The following is a 20,250-nucleotide window of genomic DNA, read 5'->3' on the forward strand; positions in this document are numbered from 1 at the left end:
ATGTGGGTAGCTGACAGGCTCGCAGAGCTCGTCGTCGGTTGAATGCGGAGTGGAATTGTATTACCTAGGCAGAGTCTCTCTCTCCCCAACTCTCTCTTCTCCTCTTCTCCCTTCCTGCCTCTTTGCTTGTCTCTTCTTCTCTCGCCCTCTCTCTCCCCCTTCTCTCCCCCTCTCTCTGCCCATCTCTGCTCGTCTCTCTCTCTCGCCGTCCCTCCGTGTCGGCTGCAACCGCGGCTTGTGTCGTATCAGATGTGGGCATAGTTGCTTGTTGTCCTACAATGGACAGGAGACTACTTTGCAGTGGATTGCCGTTAGTTGTTAGACGCAGAAGTGACAGCCTGTGGTAGCTTGCACCAGTGCCAGTCTGTTTGTTGTGGAGCAGCAAGTAAAAGTAGTGCCGATTAATTGTGTTTCTGACATCTGTGGTGGTTACTTTCAATTTACCCATTGGGGCCGAAGTCCAGTGTACGGTGATTATATATTTTCAGCATCGGATGTCCCTACACCTTGCGTTTTTATATTGGTAGACGTTCATCTCAGTTGTGCAAAGTGTAAGTTGTCTGTTCTTCCTTTCATTTTTTTTTCTTTTTTTTTTTTGATAGATACCCATTCTACTGGCATTTATCCACTATATACATGTTATCTTTTTCTTTCTTTCAATATGTAATAAAAAGTGCTTGCTGGAAATAGGATTTGTAAAAAAATATAATCTGGTTCACTTGGTGTCTTCTGTTACATTTTGTTAGCAATGATGCTGTCTTTCTGGCAGATACCATGTATATATATATTCATTCTTCTTCCATACTGTTACTGTATTTGTAGGTATATGCAGATAGATATATAAAGACACAAACATCTTTAGAGATATAGATGAAGTTACATTGTAATTTTAAGAGATAGATTCAAATATATCTGTAAATATAAGTAGTTGTACATATAGGGAAATAGTACATTATGTTACATATATGCTTACCATGTATAATGCATGGGAACATGGGTTTGGAAATAATTACTGAAGGCATGAAAACACACTCTCAAAATATCTTGAATATGTGAAGATGGAGAGTATTGATAGAGGGATTCAAAATTCAGGTGGCATAGTCAATTACTGTTAGGCAGAACAGCCCAAGAAATTAATCAGTGTGGGGAGCGTATATGTGTCCTTCAGGCATCTTTTTTTTTTTGTCTTTTTTTTTTCATTTTTCCTTTCATGATAGGATGGCAGTGCATGTCTGCATTGCCCAGTGGGTGATTCTAGACAGGAAAGTTTAAGTGTTTCTGTCTGCCAAAAATAGTAAGACTTTTCACGTCATACGCATGCCTGCTGTTCATTTCTTTTTGAACCCACGGTGTCGCAGCAAGCTGTAAGGCTCTGCTCTTACACGGCTCTAATGAGCTGGTGCGACATAAATGTGAATGCACTTCACGTATGTGTGCTCACAGATGCAATTCCTTACAGTGCAAGATATATTGTGGGACTGTGTGAGACAGTCATTGCAAGAGAATGGCAGACATTATTTTTGTAGTCTATGATTTTGTGTATGATGTAATAGAAGAGTTCACTCACGTCATTTTGTGAACAATTTTATCACTTCAATCACTTGCTTCTACTGTACATTATATTTACTCGATTTCAAAATTGTCTTCAGTATCTTGTTTACATAGCCAGGCATTATTTTTGTAGTCGATGATTTTGTGTATCATTTAATAGAAGAGTATCTAGGCCTATCACTCAAGTCATTTTGTGAGCAATTTGACTCGGATCACCTGAATCTTTTGCTTCTACTGTATATACTCAATTACAGAATTGTTTTCTTTGTCTTGTTTGCGTAAATCATCTAATCTGATGAGAAAAGACGACAGAGAGAAAATGCGTTTGTGTGTATGTACAGTGTATGTGTGTTAAGCCACGTGTCAACATATGAGACAAGACTGCACCACCGCAGCAATGTCTATATTGCAAGTGACTGTAAAGAATGCCATTGCAAATGCACCTGTCGGAAGAGGTCGTTGGAATGCCTACAAATAACGGAATCATGTCTCCCATTACCCTCCCTCTCAACACACACAGGGAGCCGATGTGACACTCATATGAGTACGTCACATTATACTTGTGGGAAAGAAAGATACCATACATGCAGCATCAACAGAACAGCGGCAGGGATCTTCACTCAAAAAAAGTCAGTGGGGCGAATGGCCAGTACAGAATCTGTATGATCCATGCATGCCCCATCACAACAATACGCAGATAAAAGTTGCAGATGTTGAGGCAAATAAAATTGCAAGACGTGGATGATTTGGCTGAAAAATCAAGAAATTGAATTTGTGTTGAATTTTGTCCAAATTGTGTCAAAAAAAAATCAAGACATTGAATTTGTGTTGAATTTGTATCTAAAAATTCAGAGTTTCAGAATGTTTTGGAGTTTGTAAACTTCCAGATTTAACCTTTTGTTTGTGTATGAAGCAGTGCCGTAGATTGGCCTGGACTGTGATAAAATGCCCAAATCCTGCATGCATGAAAGCTGATTCTCTGCATTAATCTGGTAGAGTGGTTCCTTTGCTGTTTCTGTGATTGATATTTTTAAAATAAGGTGTGATAAGTTATACACCATCAGGAAGCTTAGATTTTCAGGAGAATTTAAAGATACCGCAATCAGAAAAATGTGTGTTCTGCAATCTTATCCAAGGCTTTCATGATGACAGGCCATGTATAACTTGTCTGTGTTTCAAAAGACTTTGATCTATAGTGCAGGCCAGCAGTTTGACCTCACCAGTGTTGAAAATTGTCAACCTCCACAAAGATGATCTTTAACATCAATATTCTGACTCTAGTGTATTGTCCATTTTCCAGGTTTGAGGCTTTCTTACAGTACATTATTTACATCATGATTTCATTAAGGTTTGAAAAAACAAAACACCAAAATCCTCCAGACTTGTCACTAAAATGGTAAGAAATTGGCTTGGGAAAACAGAAATGTTAGAGTTCTAGAAAAAATCTTTCTGGAATGCAGTCAAGTATTGAATTCTAGAGATCAGACATACAAACACAGTGCACTATCGTTAGACACACAACAGTCAGAAATTCTCCGAGTTTGACACAGCTAGGAAGGTAGTTGGCATTGAAGAAACCAGATTTCTGAACTGCATCAAATTTCTTGTTTTTGTAGCAAGATCATCGGATTTGGCTGTTTTATCCCCGTGTAGATGGCTTTGACTTTATCAAGGCAGTATGGACACAAGTCACATAATGTGCTTACTGTCAAAGCATTGGCCAGTTCTAAAAAAAGAAACAACTTTACTTAAGCATAGACACTGCTTCAGGGGGATAGATGTAAACATTTGTACCCATGTTGTTCCTAGAAGAAAAAATAAACAAACAAACAAACAATGAAGCAAAAAAAAAATATGACGATATGTGTGTACATGTGGAGCTTATTCCTGGGCCGACACAAATCCTGTAAATCGACATGAATGCCACGACCATCGCTCAGCATTACTTAGTCCTCAAATGACTAACATCTCTCATGAGAGGGGGTGTTCCCTGCACAGCATTTGCCAACGAATGCAAACAAACAACTGTAAGAAGATGTCTCCGTTCTTCTCCATCTATATGTATATAAATACATATATGTGCAGACTGGAAGTGACGCAAGATTGCTGACTTCGGTTGGCGGCATCTTTGCCTGCAGTCACCGATAATCTTGCCACGCATAAGCTTGACCATATATCAATCCTGACACCCAAGTGGGAGACTTGAATGTTTCACTAAGAAACCAACCAGCCAACCAACCAAACAAACAAACAAACAAACAAACAAGCCCCCCAAAAAAAGAAAAGAAAAAAGGAATGCAAATGCAGAAACAGACAAACAGAGATTGAAATAAATAATCGTGTGATAGAGGGAGCTATAGAGAAAGATAAATGAGAGAAAATGATGTGGATCACAACGGTGATATGATTCAGAATACAAACTTGCAAATACTGGCTCGGGACCTGTTCACACATGCACACACAAAGGCGCCCACACACGCACACACACACACCCATACATGCGCAAAAACCCGGTCATCCGACACATGACGTTTTCCCATCATGTTACTATGCACAACTTTTGGTGGGGGGGGGGGGGGAACCTGCCACCCCCACCCCCCCCCCAGGTTTCACTTCTTCGCGTCATGATGCGTATGTTCTGCCTCCCACTTAGTGGTTTCGCGCTGCGGTTCTTTGAGGCTCCGTAAGAGAGGGGAAAGGGAGAGAGAGAAATGAAGAGAAATACCGAAAGCGTGTATTACGATTAGTCAAGCTTCACTTCATGCTTTGTGACCGTTGCCTGTACTGCCCCACATTAAATTGATTACATTTTGCAGTTTGCGATTGCACATAGTGGGAGAGGCACACGGACAGAGAGAGAAAAGGGGAAAGACAAAAAGGAAAAGACACGCAAACAAAAGAGAAAAAGAAATAGCGGCCGAGAAAGAGAATGATACGTATAGAGACTTTAAATTTCAGATGATTAATTTGCAGAGCTCTTGTGATATAAAAGCGCGTGAGAAGTGTCTGTCCCAAAGTGAAAGAGGAGAAACGTTTACCAAAGATACATAGGAAGAAATTTGCCAATTTGTCGCCGCTCTTTCGGGATTAGATTCCTTTTTAGCTCCCATATCGGACGTTTCACGCAGTCTGTTTAATCGTCGCCAATCATGTGCGATGCTTTATCGCTTGAAAATTGTGATGTAAGTTTATCTGTCAATTCCTAGAAGCAATGCGCAACAAGACTCCCTCACAACTGGATGATGTTCACTGATGTCGTTGCAGGAAAAAAAAAGACAAACGTGTCCAGTGCGTGCACTTTCTTCCTTACTTTCCTGTTTGCTCAATACTGCCAAAGCAAAGGAGAGATATCCTCAGTTATTACTTGCTTTACTTGCAGTGCCGCAATCAAGCACACATGCACACGAGAAGATGTGAAAAAGAGGTTGTATCAATAGTTGCCCTCAGAAGAAAACAGAAACGGAAGAAAAAAAAATGACTTTGATGGATACCTACGGTGTACTTTGACCCTTTACAATTTTGCTGAGTTTTTTCTTTCTTCACGGTATTCAAGTAAAATATGGAGTTAAGTCATTCTTGCAGACATTAAGAGATAATTTAGGTTGTTTTTGCTGCTTTTCAATCACAACTTTCTTTCTTTTTTTGACAGCAGATTTGATTCCTATGCACACTCATATTGAGTGATTCTTTAAAAAGAAAAGAGAAATTCTTCGGAAAAATATTCTTGAAATAAGCCAGTTTTTGAATTTAAAAAAAAATGTATTCACATAGACCGATTTACCAAAATATGTTTTCCACCTATAAATGTTTGCAAATGCATTTCAACTGGGAGAAGCTAGTCAGAATGCTCTTGGTGTGACGCTGCTGGGTAAGACTTGGGTATGAAGTTTTTTTTTTTTGATGATCAGGGGGGCATTTCATGAAGGAACTTGTCGGATAAAATGTCCGACAAGTCAAGTGTATCCGACAAGTTCAGAGAAATCAGCCAATCAGACTAAAGAATTTCTCAAAACTTGTCGGATATAATTGACTTGTCAGATATCTTATCCGACAAGTTCCTTCATGAAATGACCCCCTGGAACAGCCTATATATTCTTGCAAGGTATATGATGCATAAAATGTGAGTGCTGTAAAACCAGAAATTTTCTTGTGCATTTTACTTTCGCTATGAGCCAAGATTCGCAAAAGTAAAATGTACACAATTTTTGTTGTTGTTGTTGTCTTCACAGTGCATTGAATGCCGACTGGTACAATGCTTGATACCATTCAAGCATGAAGTTGATTTGTACCGCTGCTGTAATGTTGTAGACCTAGCGTGTGATCAAATATCATTGCAGCTGCACTTTCAACTTTAATGCACCTGTGTTCAATAGATGTCAAAGTAAGTGCTCTCACATACTGTCATGATACTTCATTTAATAAAAGCCCCAAATACTGAGTACTAGATATTTATATCATATTTGCATCTTAAGAGGTACATGCAATTTCTCATGGTCTGCAAATTCGTGAAAGTTTTGTGCTTCGAAAAAGGCTGCCGGCTCCAGTTCGCAAAAGTTTCATGCCGCTGATAATTTCTGATTGTGCAGAGCGTCTGTAAAATCTATAAAGCTAAGTAAAGAATGCATCACTACCTCACAAGTCTAAAGGGTAAAGACTGCACAAGAAATAACTCTTGACAATCAACTCACTGACAAACATATCTCCTTTTTGATTATTTGTTATTTTCCATCTTGCTTTTCCTTCCTTTAATTATTTCTTTTGTTTTCATCAGTCCATAATTTGGGCATAGCCATCCATATGTTGTTGCTTTTCAAAACAGTCAGCATTCTGGCAAGCTCTTCACCCAACTGTCAAGCAAAACCAAACTCAGCAAAACTAGGGTATATGAGCCATTATTTCCCAATTATTTATATGTTGATACGTATCCATTTATCTGCTTTCTTATTCATTTATTCATCTATTTCCCTATCTGTTCATTCGCATTCTTCTGCTCCTTTTCTAGACTGGATCTGTGCAGAGGCCATGCTCCCTATTAATCACATGTGGCTGAAAAAAAAAAAATGCTGAGCTCTATTTAGATGTGAGCGTCTGACACCGTTATCGTTGGTGTGAGAAGTGACATTTATGGCTGTATCTGCTTTCCATTAGGGGAAACAGTTAATCAGCTGCTAACCAGAATGAGCACCTCTAGTGCTTGTTGGCCCATATTTTCCAATCCATAAAGTGTCGGGAGACAGTTTGTATTTTGGTGGTTTTCCACAGTCGGAGACTGGATCCCCCCCCCCCCCTTCCTTCTCTACGTATGGAGGAAAAAAAGGAAGAAGACATTTTTGACGAAAATAGGAGAAGACATTTTCGACAGAGATAGAAAAAACACTTCTCTCCTTTCAACCAAATGAGCATGAGCTCGATATTCACACCTTGCAGTGTTCTACGTTGATGTTGGTATTCGTTTACCAATGAGATTATGTGCAAATTAGGCGACATTGGAAATGAGGACTTAACTTCTCCCGAGGCAATTCTCCTTGTAAGTTGACTCATAAGTGAGTCAGGCGAGAACTCACCAGTGGCATTTCGTATTTCTCTTTCTTTCTTTCCTTCTTTCTTTCTTTCTTTCTTTCTTTCTTTCTTTCTTTTGTTTTCTTTCTTTCTCTCTTTCTGTTGGTGGAATATACTGCTTTTCAAGGAAATTGTATGTCTGTATGTCTGTTTATGTGTGTGCGAGGGGGATATCATGTTCGTTGTAAGTGTGGTACTTAATGAGATTAGGGTACAAAAGTATGATATTATGCCATATAGTATCATAATATTTGATATCATTCTTTCTTTCATTTCCTACCAAAATTAATCTAGTATTCATGAAAAAAAAATGTGTTATACTGCCGATGATTAGGTTTGGTGTTACATATCAGTGCCATTTACCCCACATTACTTTATCGAATTGCAAGGCAAAAAAATTCCTGCAGAGTAGATTTGTTTGCGTCGTGTTTCGAGGTTCAGCCAAATCAAGGGGGAGAGTTGCTGTATCGTGGGATTTCACACTATGTCACATGATATTTCCATTTGAGTTGATTAGTGCATGATATTTGCAGGGATTGATGATGTCGTTATAAATGTAATTTGCTCGTTTGCTTGTTTTTGTATTCGTTGTTTGTTTGTGTGTATATAAAGTGTGTGTGTGTGTGTGTGTGTGTGTGTATTCTTGATCTCCTGAGTAGATACAGTTCATGCAATTCTTCGGCGATTATCAATCTTTATCATCTTTCATGGCTTCACCCTGCCTTCTGTTAGACACGAACACCCAAATTTAGGTATAAATGTAATTGTATAGCTACCATCTGCCTATCCTTTCCGAGAGGAAATTGCTAAAATAGCGTTTGTGTGTTTTATCTCCTTATGCCGTGTTATTGTTCCTCCATTTACACCTGGCCGTTGTGTGGGATGCAAGTTTATGTGGGTGTAGATGTGTATAGGTAAGGTGTGTGTGTGTCTGTGTGTCTGTGTACATTCGATATCTCCCTAGTTGACTTTGGTGTGCTGTGACATTTGCGCATGCTTGGGTAGCATATTTAGCTGAGCGTATGATTGTTCTAGGGTTAACAGCGTTCAGCGTCAAGTTCGTATTTGCTCTGTAATGGATGATGTCAACAATTGTGTCTGACATTCTCTAGCCGCCTCAGAAGGCAAACGCTAAAGGTGCCAGCAGGGATCTTGGAAATCTGAAATGTGATCAGCCAGCAATCTCTTTATGTTAATCTTTTGGTTCTAAGGAATGTATGTATATTTAAAAGGTTTTTGTGTTGCTAATTTACATTTTTCGGTTTTAATGAGTGTTGTTCACTTTACAATTCATGCGTAGGTCTATCATGCATACTGTCAAATTTTTAAATAGTTATTACATTTTATAGTCCGTAGTAGTTTAACTTTGGCAGTACCTTGTACCGTGCATGAATGACTGCATAATATCTTGTTGAAAGACGTTTAAGGGAAACAGTCGGAGCTTGCCCGCATGATAATTTCACAATCCCTTGTCACGTCAGACTGGCAAACCCGTGATTGGGGCTAGCTGCTGGGATGGGCCTTTAATAACCAGTCCCATCTGGAAAGGAACTTGAAATGGCCGTGAGGGAAGTTGGCATGCCTGCAGAGAGAACTGGAAGCTAGTTAGGACTAGAGCCTGTCGGTAAAGTACTTGTACTTCCTCCCTAGCACCGGGGCTGGCTGCTATACACCAATAACAAAGAGAGGTCACCACAAAATGTGGGTCAAGCAACAGGCTTTAACTTGAGGAAAATGAAAAAAAAAAAATTATATGTAGTTTGCTGGCTGGACTTCTTCCTTTGCGACCTGAATGGAATGATATGATGCAAGCAAATTGTAATTGCCCCTCCCCAAACCAATCATTCCCTAATTTTGTGTTAAATGTTCCAGTAGATACCTTTCCTGGGGCCCATTGCATAAAACTCCAACCGGATTTTTTTCCGGTTGAAATCACAAAATTCCGGTTGGAAGCTCCCAACCAGAGTTTTCATGCAACGGATTTTACATTCTTAGGTTAGCAACCTTAAAAAATTCAGGTTGGGCAAATCCCAACCTGAATTTTTTAAAGGGAAGGTAAACCCAAAGAGCAATGTGGATTGAGTGAGAACAGTAACATTAGTAGAACGCATCAGTGAAAGTTTGAAGAAAATCGGACAATCGATGCAAAAGTTATGAATTTTTACAGTTTTGGTATTGGAACCGCTGCATGAGGAGACTATTAGAGGTTATGACGTATGAGTGGACAACAATATCAAGAAAATATAAAGAAAATTCCACAAAAATTCATTTTTCATCAAAATTACAAATTCCGTCATCTTGATACCGACATAATGTAAGGGTAGCAATATTCCCCCTGCTTTCTGAAAGCGGTTAGTCAAGTGCTCTTTCACAATGCTAGAAAAGTGAATTTTTGTTGAATTTCCTTTATATTTTCTTTGTATTGTTGTCCACTCATACGTCATAACCTCTAGTAGTCTCCTCATCCAGCGGTTCCAACACCAAAACTTTAAAAATTCATAACTTTTGCATCGATTGTCAGATTTTCCTCAAACCTTCACTGATGTGTTCTGCTAATGTTGCTGCTTTCACTCAATCCACATTGCTCTTTGGGTTTACGTTCCCTTTAAGGTTGTGAAAAAAGTTTTATGCAACGGGACTCTTGTTTGTATGTGTTGAGTTAACTGATTCAGTATCTTGAATATAGATGTGTTTGCCTGAGAGCACACAGTAATGTACTTTTTGGTGGGTAGCATGCCTGTCCTCAAATGTGTGTGTCTTTGTGTGTATGTGTGTGTGTGTTTGTGTACAATATTTATCTTTATCTATACATATACAACAGAATGAAAATAATTGCATCTGACCTCCACGTACTATGTATTCAAGTAACTTCAGCCATGCAGTGTGTAATTTCTCTTTAGTAAGTAGCGCATCCAGAATGTGTCGGTAGTGGGATCCGTTGAACTGTTTGCCGTATGTGCCACAGTTTTTTTTATCCAAAATGGGCTGTATTCTTTTATCCCCCACTTTCCACGTGATGTGTTGTAAAATGATTTAAGCTACAGCATATATTTTGTTTGTGGCTGTGAAAAAGTGGCAGTGTTTTGCTGTGAATGGGTTGGTTATGGGGCTTATCTCTGTACAGTCCCATTCAGGTACACTGTAGGTCAGTAAATCAACACTGAGCAATTTATCAAATTTTACTTGTCAAAGACTGTGTGTGATAAAAACTATCAACGGGAAAATGGGTCATATGCAGTGGAACTCATACTTATGAATGGAAAGACAAAATCTGACATTTTTCTTGCACTTTGTTAGTAGCACAAGTATATTTGAATATAGATGTGTGAATTGACATTTCCATTTGGATATTGAATGTGAGAATGAGAGACCTTCCTATTCTGTTTGTCGCATTTTGTTTTTCTATTCTTAACCCCAAAGTGTGCTTTGGCTTCAAAACGAGTCAAACTTCTAGAGAACAACTCTTGATCGCAGTGATTGGATTTCAGAAGAGGAAATCATTGTATAGGTTGCTTTGCCACAATGACTAATCCATTCAGGGAAAGGATGGGGATGTTGGATATACATACATGTATGGCATTGATTCTCATTGTGCACTGGCATATTTGTGTCATATATGCCACATGTATGGAACTAGCAAGAGTATATGAGGACGATTGAAAGTGTGACTCGCTCAGTTTGGCACTCGCGGCCCCATGCACCCCTGCATGCCTAAATTTACCATTGAGGTATTATTGCTGGAATGGCTGGGGCATCATAGTTTGCCAGTTAGTCTTATTTCATCCACATTGTGCAAGGCCCTGCTGCTCAGCGATCATCCTTCTGGCCGTGTGCGTATTCTCCCACAATACCGGTGGCACGTCGTCACAAGGCCGCGGCTTAACAACGACTGCTTGTTCATAATAAAGATGTGCCGTGACTTAACAATGATGTGTCCTCAGCGCAGCCCCGGTATGTCCTCATGGCAGCGTCGTGATGGTCTTTTGCTATATCAATTATTTCCGTTTCCTCTTCAAGCATGCTGCAAAGTGTACCCCCCATGGAGGTCACTGGCAGGGCAAGTCCAGTCATAATGCTCACTGTCGTAATGGCTAGCATGATATTATCATATGGAGTACATGTATCTCTTTGCCCTTTTCACCGTAGTATCACTCCAGTGCTTCCGGTCTGTGTGCAATTCATCAATATGCATCTAAGTTTGTTGCTATAGAAATGATGCACAGGATAGAGTGCGTTAGTGTAGGCGTAGGGCACTCGAGGATATTTACAATTGTGAAACATGCACGAGGCGAAGCCGAGTGCATGTTGCGCTACATTGTAAATACCCGAGAGTGAGCTGCGTCTCCACTAACGCCACGAAATAATCCTGTGCATCATTTGTTTTATAAAATGGGTCGAAAAGTAACAGCATTTTCACGTACCTTTGTGGGTCAATAGTCCAGTCAGCTACATGTAGCACTCGCTCGAGAGAGTCGAGTCAAGCACGTCGCACTCGGAAATCCCGCACATGTAAGTACTGTACGTATAAGAGTACTGTATACGTACACCACATAATATGTTATGCACACAAGAAAGGCCGCCGGCCGGCATACGCAGCCCGAACTAGAAGTGTTGTTTACAGGTATTGACAGCGCGTATAGTAGCGCGCGACGCACTTGTAACAACTGATTGAGTGCGCACTGGTACTGCAGTGCAATGGTACTAAAGTAATCAAAGCCCACGTGACTCATTTCAACGCTTCCTATTGGCTACGTTCTTGAACCCATTTCATAACATTTCCTAAAACACAGTGCTGATGAATTGTGGAACTACTTGTCTCGATCATTACAGGGATGGTTCATATGCCAAATGTTTTAAGGCAACATTATAGAAAACACCATATCTGCAAGGATACATGCATTTTGAGGTAGATAGGCATGGAGAGCAACGCGTGACTCTTCGTGTTTACCCTTACTGATGGCTTCTATGTAGTAATGAGTGACACTGATTTATCACAGGTCGATTGATGAAGCAAACTGAACGGAAATATGAACAGACTCATCTCAAAATTGTTCTCGAACAAATACAGCATCTGTACATCACCCCCTTCAAATCTTTCAATGTTCATTCGTAGTCTTTCTTTCTCGCTAGCTCTCTCCCCCATCCCGTGTCTCACCCCATGAACAGAAGTGACACCTCACCACCACAAATGATTCTTAGACACCGGTTACCCATTTTATTAGGGTGGCCAATCAAAATAAAAGTGCACTGAACAAATAATCCGGATAGGTTACGTGCACTTGTGTCGCTATCGCACGACACTAAGTCCAACATTCAGCAAGATTACTTTGTGTGATAGGTTGTGCACAGCTGTGAATCTATTGACGAGCTGGAAGAGATGAGAAGAAGGGAGGTGTATGTGGGGGGGGGGGAGGAGGATAGGAAGCGTAACGAGAGGAAGAAGTTCAGGGGCGTCATCTTTCTTTTTGTCTCAGAAAAGCACCTCCTTTCCCCTTCCTAAGGTCTTTCTCTTTCTTGCCCCTCTCCCCTTTTTTCCACCGTCTTCCCCCGTGCTATATTCTGCTTGCTCAACTCTCTCTCTCTCTTTACGTTTGATGAAAATCAAGACACGCTGGTGTTTGGGATGCAAAGGGCATGATAGGAGCTATGAATTGTCAGAGGCTAGAATCAACAAGACGCATGCATTAGATATATCCTTGTGTAATCAAGGGCCAGATGAAGAAAAAAGAAAGAAAGAAGAAGAAGTAGAAGAGAGGGAGAGAGAGAGAGAGAAAAAAAAAAGAAGGGCCTCCGGCAATAACCTTGCGACAGAGCACCGCCCTTGATTTGTACAGACTTTGGAGCTTGACAGATTGGGCTGCAAATATAATAGCTCTTGAAATGAAGAGACTAGGGTGAGGGAAGACCGGGAAAATTGAAGCGCTGTCGGCAGGAAGGTGTAGTGTTGGGGTTGAGGGGAGAGGGAGAGGGAGAGGGGGGTGGGGGAATAAAGTTAAAGGGTGCTAAGGAGACGCAGAGGCAGAGAAAACAGTTACAGGACTACTTTCGATGAAAGATATTCCATTACCAGTTGTTGATCTAGTGCTTAGAGCCAGCGATCTGGTATGCGATGGTTCTCGATCTCGTGCGTGAGAGATGGGCCCAGCGTTCGGCGCGGCAGGGCCGAGGTGCGACAGATATACCGTTGTCAGCTCCCACCATCAAATCTGCTGTTTTCCCCGGGAGCTGGCGGGGAGTTCTGGGAATTTCTGCCAGGACAAGAGGATTCATGTTATAAGTGAGAGAGAGAGAGAGGGAGAGAAATGGAGAGGGGGGAAAAGCTGCGGAATACCTTGCCAGCCTTGAACTCGAGGAAAAAATATGAGCGAGAGGGTCCAATATTTGGCTTTAATTAACTCGCTGTTTGTGTCGAAGCGTGCGAGAAGAACCCCTCCCGGACCGTCTGATGGTAGAATCAATATTTAGCAGCTTGCTGCAAAAATGAACCAGAATGTTAGTTACCCACGACCTTGAACCCCCACCAAATCTCACCATATTTGGACTTGTACTTTGTGGCAGCAATCTTTTTTTTTTTCCATCTCCTTTTTATACCAGTCTCTCATTCACACTTTGCACATCCCCCTATTTTTCTTTCTGTCCCACTCTCCCTCCTCCCCCCCCCCCCCCCCCGTATTTCGTTCTCTCCTTCCCCTCTCTCTCCCCTTCATTTTCCTCTCTTAACATTTTCCCTTTTCTCTCTCTCTAGCTCCCAGCTTTTATGTGATGCACATTCATTTCCTAGTTTGCCACGGTAGATGCTTTCTGATATACACCAGAAAAAAAAAACGAGATGTGGTATACCGTGCCACACAAGGTTTGACGAGGGCCAAATAATCCTTTAGCCTGCCTGTAGAAACTTTCAATATTGAGTTAACTTCTTTTCTCTGCTTTGAATGGTAGAATTCGACCACAGCTTAGCCTCCTTTCTCCCTCCCCTGCTTTGATCGCCTCCTCTGCCAGCAATGTTTTCCCTTGTGTGTGTTTGTATGTGTGTGTGTGTGTGTGTGTGTATGTGTGTGTGTGTATATTTATTGTTCTTCTCCTCTTGATGAATTCATCCTTCCTCTTCCAACTCCTCTGTCTATTCTACCTTCTTCTCCCACTTTTCCATCATCTTCCTCCTTTCTAGTTCTTTTAAATATTATATCTCTATCCAAATGGAGACATTAGAGGCTTTATTTTTCCGCCTTCTTTTGTCTTGCCATGTTGCATTTTCATTAATTTTTTTTTCATCTTAAAGGAGACATCTAGTTGATATTTAGATGTTTGAAATTGAACATCTATAAATTGGTTACACTGGATATGGGGTTTCCGAATTTGTAACGATTGCGTCGATGAGTACTACAAATGTTATTTTCAAAATTCGTAACAAATCAGAATGAACAAGTATGATGACATAGCAGCTTCATGTAAGAAGGCAACATTGGATGATCAAGAAAGCAGAACACAAGAAGAAAGTGTGCTTAGATTCCCCTCAGGAGAACTTGTTAAGCAAGTGGTATTGTGATGCCATTATATCGCTGCATTACTTGAATATGTGAGCCTCCTTATGTCACCATCATTGTTCAGAGTATTGTTTGGGGTTTTTCAGGGTATTGGTTTTATATGCTCAAGGACCTCAAATTCCACAGATCTATCCATGGCACTATTGATTTTACTACATGACATGAAATAGCATAGATTATCTTGAATGCCCATTTAAAGTTGAATTCTCCCTTCCTTTCCTTTTGTGATTGCAGCATTTGTGCCTCTCTAATGAAGCTGATGATAATGATGTGGTGAGACATTGTGCAGTGCAGTGGGGTTTACCGTATAGCTACTTAACACCTAGCAGGAATGTGAGGTGCAAAAAACGCCGTCGTATCTGTAAAGTCGCGCCCGCGGGGCAGGTTGGCTCAGAATAGATACTATCTGGGACAACTTGAATTGAAACTGCTATTTTGTTTGCGTCGCTTGCTTGCTATACTCCAGGAAGTGTTTGTCATGCGGCTATTAATACAGATATTTTTCCCCCCTCAATCATATGTGTGATAAGTTCGCCCCGAGGGGTGTGTGAAAGACTCGCAGCGAGAATGTGTTGACCTTTAACAAGGTAAGAAAAAGCACAGGGATTAAGTAGCTCTGAGCCATAAAGACCTGTAAAACTGGCTTCTTGGCCCAAATTCAAAAAAGTAGGGTCTACCCCAAAACTTAATTCTCTAATGCATTTTAAATGAAGAATATAATGTTCGCTAGGAGTAAGTCATTGTACATTTATAATCCCATCACTGATAGTTCCGCGTTGTCAATGAGAGATTTTAGTATGTCACAGGGACAAAAACAGCAAAACAAATTAAGATTGCCATTTTTAAAATTCTTTTACAGTATGTTAAGATTTCAAATCGTTGACAATCTAGTTTGTAAGTGAAACAGCTGTCATGCTTGAACTCACTTGAGATAGTGTATACATACACTCTTGAAACAGTACTGCCAAACACTGATGTAGACATTTGAGGTGGATAGTGTGCACACACACACACACATACATACATTATGTTATTATACACTGTATATGTATATATAGTCAGACTTGCCTTAGCAGTCACCTCTCTATAGCAGCCACCTGCCATATGCGACCACTGAAAAATCCCTTGAAAGAAAAGCCATGCGTAAGACCGTGTGCATGGCGGGCATGTGTCTTCGAACGCAGCCGACAGCTACCAATTTTGTATTCGGCAGTAGTTTTTCGACTAAATGCAGTGGCCAGGGATATACTGAGCCACAGTCGAACTGAGCTGATACCTGTGTGTTTTTCTGATTTGCAACCGTGCCGCTTGTACCAGTCATTCAATGATCGCCACCACTGCATTCAACAGCCATTCAGGTGTAGTAATGCACTCGCGAAAAAAAATTGTGTGCTGTATTCATGCTAGTGTGCAATAATGTGATCAATAATGACATTGTGCAACCTGTATAGGAAACATGTGTATACCTGTACACATATAAGAATGTATGCTAATTAAGATTTTTTTAAAAATGAAAATAGAATAAAAATTCAATAAATGCTAAATTAAGATTGCCATTTTTGTATTCTTTTGCAGTATAATAAGATTTCAAATTGTGGACATGCTTGTATCAAACTGAAACTGTACCGTATGTCCCCAAAAAAATTACAACGGGGCCCTACGCAATGATATCTTTAAAAATATTGCATTAATCTAACTACAAATTCAGGGTGTGAAACTATAACTCATTGCCCACATCTTACAGAAAACCCCATTCGATTTGCTTCAGTGGTCAATGAGAAATGAGGAATTTTGTAGAGGATGTCGGGAATCTCTTTTGTCCAGGTTCTGTCTATTGTTTACACACAAAATCATCGAAGTGCTAAACTTGGAAGAATCAGACTCATGACATGGTTTACTACAATCCCCATTTCTCTGTGACCACTTAACCAAATCGAATGGGGATTTCTGCAAAATAGAGCTAAGATGTTATATTTTAAGACCCTGAAGTAGCATTGAAAAAAAAAATAATCATATTGGATGTTATCAATGCGAAATCTGATTGTATTTTTTGTTGGACATACTGCAGTATGTCCCTCAAAAATTACAATCAAATTTTCGAATTGATAACGTCCAAAATGATCGACCTGTCTAAGTGCTACTTCGGGGCCTTAAAATATAACATCTTAGCTCTATTTTGCAGAAAACCTCATTCAATTTGATTAAGCGGTCACAGAGAAATGTAGATTGTTGTAAAGCATGTCATGAGTCTAATTTTTCCAATTTTAGCAATTTAATGCTCTAGCGCGTGAACTTGGACAATAGAGATTCCCGACATCCTTTACAAAATTCCTCATTTCTCTTTGACCACTGAAGCAAATCGAATGGGGTTTTCTGTAATATGTAGGGAATGAGTTATAGTTTCATTCCCTGACTTTGTATTTAGATTGATTCACTATTTTTAAAGATATCAAAGCGGGGGGTCCCGTTGTAATTTTTTGGGGGACATACTATACAGCAATTATGCTTGAACTCACTTGAGATAGTGTATTATACTCCTAAAACTTACAATGCTATACAACAGTAATACATGTACAAAATTATGTCTGTGATACACGAGAAATGTAGGAGAACCTGACTGTAGTGGTCATCTGTCTACAGTAGCCACTCTTTTTGTCTCCCTTATAGTAGGTGGCCACTGTAGACAGGTTCGACTGTATAAAAATGAAAATGCCTACATAAACAATCACAGTGTATATCTTATTTAAATGGTATTTCTTCATGTGAAGGAAGTGATCGTGAAAAATTAGAAAAACAGTGCAGTATTGTAGTACATTGCATTTTTTTTTTTTTTGTGTGTGTGTGTGTGTAATTGAGTATTTAGACTTTAACTTAATGCTGTGGTTAGCACAACATTGAAATGCTTTTTTTTCACGCCTCTGCCACTAAGTGTCACTGAAGGCATTTTGTCTTCTTCTATCTTTTGTTGTTGCAGTTGGTCAGTGCATTATCTGTGGCTGCTGCTGAACTCGTTGATGTGATATTTCACACTTTTGACCAGGTACTATTTTAGGTCATACGTCTATTTTTTGGCATCTGAAAATTCTAGCCGATCGAAGGATTTGTTTGGGTATGGGTTTTCTGCGAAAGTCATTTGGTAGTGTGAAGTCATCAGTTATTTGAATGGAGAGCCTGCTTAATAGAGTGTAAAGGCATGCTAAAAAGGAAGGGGGTGTTTTTCTAATGCAGTTGCATTCATTTTTCAAGTAGGAAATGGTTGAGTAATGATGACTATTAAGGGGAAGATTATAATGAATATTATAAATTATCATAAATCATTGAAATGTGACTTTTGCAAAGATTTTAGTGAATATTAAAGAAGAAATTCACCCTGATAATAGACTTTGTGTATCATTCTGTAGGGAATGTTTTTAAGACATTTTGAAATTTCACGTTTTTTTTAAACATATTTTTTGACCAGTCCTTATGAATACTCAAATGAGGAAGTTGCTGATGTCATACCCTCACAATTTTTCATGTATGTTATATCATATGAAATTCAGAAAAATTCTTATTTTTAGCTAATACAAGTAAAAGCATGTTCCAATGCCAAGATATACCATATGTAATATTTGTTCTTTTTTTATTCAGGGTGGTTTTAAGGCAAGTTTTATACAGCTGAAATGTGAGACTTTTGTCATTTCTGTTTATGAAGTGAATGAGAAATTGTGAGAGCATGACACTGTCAACTTGCTGATTTGAATATTCATGAGGACTGATCAAGAAATGTTTTCCAAAAAAAAAAATAATGTGAAATTTTAAAATGTCATATCTTCTTAATTTCTTATCTGATTTTTGTCATTTTTGTATCATTCTGTGGGGAATATTTTTCTCTTTCTTTGTGAAGTTTATCTATTTTTGGGGTGGATTTCCTCTTTAAAGCAGAAATTACAACATGACATCTTCGAGACCAGATGCACCTTACACATGGTATCACAACACAAATGATTTTCTTTTCTCTGAAATTATAAGTGCGTTTAAAAGGACATACATGATTAGACCACTGCCTGGGTGCTGTAAAACCAGAAATTTTCGTGAGGAGCCAAGACAAAAGTAAAATGCATGCGAACATTTTTTGTCTACACAACACATTGAATGCCAGTGGCAATTCGAAACAGGCCATTGGCTCCAATTCTGGAAAGTTTCATACCAGGGCTGTTTTTAGATACAATATGGTGCAGTGATTTTAAGGAGAAATCGGGCAGAGCTCTGTATTTTTTTGTAGGTGTAACAGCACGCGAAATAACATCACCCATGATAGAAGTTGCTTCTCCTACTCTATCAACCCCTATCCCTCCCCCCCCCCCACCCCCTTCTTGTCCTAAGTCTTCCGTTCAGATAGTTATCGCATAATAGCCTGCCAAAATACTTTTCTTCACCTCAAAACGACCAAATTGAACCAAATTATTAAGAGGCCTCCAATAGCATTCACACAAGCTCATAATTGTCACTGCAGTATAAATGGCTGACATTACATTGTATCCTATTTTGTATAGGGAGGGAGTGAGATAAGGAAGCAAAAGAGAGGGGAAGGTGGGGGGGGGGTAGATGAACCAAAAAAGCAGAAAAAAAAAATCATTTGCAATGGGTCATTCAGTGGTCAAATGAATACTGGAGCAGATGTCCTATGTGTGCGGCAGTCGGGAACATGGTCGATGCATTCCATTGTGGTCAGTCACTGTGGTTTGTGTGACCCATATCTTCGAAGCAAATGCAACAGGCAGTATGTCGCAGTGCAATATCAGCGACAAACCGGCGGTATAACAAAAACCAAATGTATATGAATGGGGCTGATTTGTTAAAAGATTGTTACTGTAGCGTGCGATGTTGTACTGGATGCAGCCTCGATAATAATGGTATTAATTTGATAATGAATATTGTACATCGTGTGTTCATATCATAAATGTGGTTTTGCTGATTCGAGTCTGCCCCTGTATGTACATTCCTGTTCTTAGTTGCAGGGCCCATTTATAGTGCCTGGCAACTTTATTGGTCATTTGTATTGTGAGAGCAAAGTAAAAATTATTTCCCTAGTAGCTCTATTTCACAGATGGCAAATCCAAAAAAGTTAGACTGCACCTTGGACAATTGTAGTTTGTCATGCGTAGTATTCCACATGTTTGAATTCCAATGCTGATTTAATCTCTGAACTATTCAGGTGTAGCTTTGCTATGTTTTGTTGTTGTTGTCTGATTGTTTGTGTGTTGTGTGTGTGTCTATATATGTGTATGTGTAGTGATTGTAGTTTATTTTATCAATACCATAAAGCTTTTGACTGTCTAATTGATGAATTTCTTTTGCTTTTTTGCATAGCATGTCTGTTTTCATTAAACACAGCTGACTTTTTGTTGTTGCTGAAAACAGCAAGCTATCCTATGAGCGAATGGTAAAAGAAAGAATGTGCTATGCTTTTAAGTATGTAGAATGATCTGAGGGTTTGTACAGTTTGTATGTATATCATCCCAACTCTATGCTTTGCTTCATATACACCATATTAAAGGACAAGTTCACCTTCATTAACATAAGGATTGAAAGAATGCAGCAATATTAGTAGAAC

Source organism: Diadema setosum, chromosome 14, assembly GCF_964275005.1.
Source record: "Diadema setosum chromosome 14, eeDiaSeto1, whole genome shotgun sequence".
NCBI lineage: Eukaryota > Metazoa > Echinodermata > Echinoidea > Diadematoida > Diadematidae > Diadema > Diadema setosum.